This window comes from Lithobates pipiens, unplaced genomic scaffold (genome assembly GCF_037356315.1).
Source record: "Lithobates pipiens isolate NorthernLeopardFrog02 unplaced genomic scaffold, aLitPip1_a1.2 Scaffold_23, whole genome shotgun sequence".
NCBI classification, from domain to species: Eukaryota; Metazoa; Chordata; class Amphibia; order Anura; family Ranidae; genus Lithobates; species Lithobates pipiens.
In genome coordinates, this window is record NW_027507785.1 from 336,003,202 (window position 1) to 336,005,779 (window position 2,578).

Below are 2,578 nucleotides of genomic sequence, written 5' to 3' on the forward strand. Positions count from 1 at the left end.
GTGTACCGGCTCCGCCCATCCAGTCTTGCACAGGTGAACCAGCTCCGCCCATCTAGTCTTGCACAGGTGTACCGGCACCTCCCATCCAGTCTTGCACAGGTGTACCGGCACCTCCCATCCAGTCTTGCACAGGTGTACCGGCACCTCCCATCCAGTCTTGCACAGGTGTACCGGCACCTCCATCCAGTCTTGCACAGGTGTACCGGCTCCGCCCATCCAGTCTTGCACAGGTGTACCGGCACCTCCCATCCAGTCTTGCACAGGTGTACCGGCACCTCCCATCCAGTCTTGCACAGGTGTACCGGCACCTCCATCCAGTCTTGCACAGGTGTACCGGCTCCGCCCATCCAGTCTTGCACAGGTGTACCGGCTCCCGCCCATCCAGTCTTGCACAGGTGTACTGGCTCCGCCCATCCAGTCTTGCACAGGTGTACCGGCACCTCCCATCCAGTCTTGCACAGGTGTACCGGCTCCGCCCATCCAGTCTTGCACAGGTGTACCGGCTCCTCCCCTCCAGTCTTGTACAGGCTCCTCACCTCATCCTGCTCACAGAGCCACTTGTTAAACCTGACTCCGCCCCTCAGTCTTGCACAGGTGCACTGGCTCCTCCCTTCCTCCCACTCACACCACCACTTGTTAAGCCTAACTCCGCCCTCCCCTTCAGTCTTGCACAGGTGCAGCGGCTCCTCTCCTGGACAGAAATGGCTTCCTCTGATTTCAATGCACACTGTGAGTTTCTCACAACGTGCATTAGAAACTGCAGCCAGTCAGAGCCCCCGCCCCTTTGATTGATTGGATTTCAGTTTTTCAATCATGGGGCGTTGCCTATGCAAATTAAGCCTGCTTAGGAACACCCACTCCTCCAGACTGACTCCACCCATCAAGGTCTTTTGATATTTGCACAATGCCTCCTAAGAGCCCCCCCCATTGCCTACATCAAGACTGAGATTTCTTGAGGATTCTATGTATAGCCCCTCCCCCCCCCCCAGCCCTGATCTGCCTGCATAGAGAAGCACAGAGACCCGGCTCTGACATCAACTCCATTTAAAATAAAGACATAATGAAAACAAGAAAAAGTTTTAATTATTCCACAGCCATGTTGATGGGGGGGGGGGGGGGGGGGGAGGGTGCAAAATGTAAGAAAATTAAAAACTAAAGGCAAAACTTTTTTTTTTTAGTTTGGGAGTGGAGAGGGATTATAACCCCTGCCAGTTTTAAGGTAAAAGCCCCAAAAAAGTAATATAGGGAAAATCTTCTAATGGGGACACTAGAGGGCGCCCCCCCCATCCCTTAATTGGCTGTGGGACAGGAAGTGAAAGGGAAATCTCTGCCATGATACATTTGCTGCAAAAAAAAAAAAAAAAATCTGACAGGTGTTACAACCCCCCCCCCCCCCCTTTTTTAATTCAGAATTAAAAAAGCAGGTTTGTCTAGAGTTCTACTTTAAACCAGCAATAGAGAGAACCTCTTGGCCATTGAAGATAAAAACCTCCATCTACCGGAAGATGCACTAAAATGCATTAAAGGTTTAGTTCCCATTTGGATTTTTTTCCTGTAAAGCAGAGCCAACACCGGCCACCTCCCCCATCCCCCGCTATACTTACCTGCTGGGGATGCTCACCTGCTTTCTTCTCTGTAAGCCCTTCGTGAACGGACCAGAACTCTTCTGATTGGTCAGCACCGCCCCAGAAGCGCCGAGGGTGTACCAGCTGACAGCTCGGCTACCCCCGGAGGTAAGTACGGCTTCTCTGATGGTTTTTCCTGTAGTGTGAAGTGCATCTAAAGTGAAAACACTTCTCAGGTTTGGACTGAGTTGGGTTAGACCTGTCAGGTTTTAGGTGTTTTCTGTGTCCCCCACTGGGGAGACGCCTCATCTCCGGCAAAGGAAGTGACGGGAAATCCATTTTACAGTTGTCACTAGAAAATAAAAAGGACAAATCTTCCAATGGGAACACCTGCAGTGTATCAAGTATCAAGAGCATTTCCCCTCACTTCCTGTCAAGTCTCTGGGACAGGAAGTGAAGTGTAATCTCCCCAACGGGACACAGAAAACAAACTGATGGGTTTTAAACCCTTTCCTTACTCTATGCAAGGCTGAAAACAAGATTTTTGGGGGAGTTTTCTGGTATCTTTCTTCTTGGGGCTTCACTTTCTTCTACACCAACCCCCCCCCCATGCTGACACCCTTACTGCCAATGAGTGGCATTTTTGGTAGCAGGTGGGGGGGGGGGGGGGGTTAGCTTCAGGCAGCTGTGGTGGGCGGGTAGAGATTAGCGCCAAGGAGCCGGTGATGGGTGTGCAGGCAGGGTCAGTGCTAGGAGGAATTAGATGGATGGGTGGAGATTAGCTCCAGGACCCTGTGATGGGTGGTCGAGTAGGGATTGGCTGCGAGGAATGGCTGCGAGGAATGAGTAGTTGGGCGGAGATTAGCTCCAGGACCCTGTGATGGGTGGTTGAGTAGGGATTGGCTGCGAGGAATGAGTAGTTGGGCGGAGATTAGCTCCAGGCTTCTGTGATGGGAGAGCTGGCGCCACGCGGTGGGAGGAGCCTTCATAACAAAATGACTCTAGAATCAGAG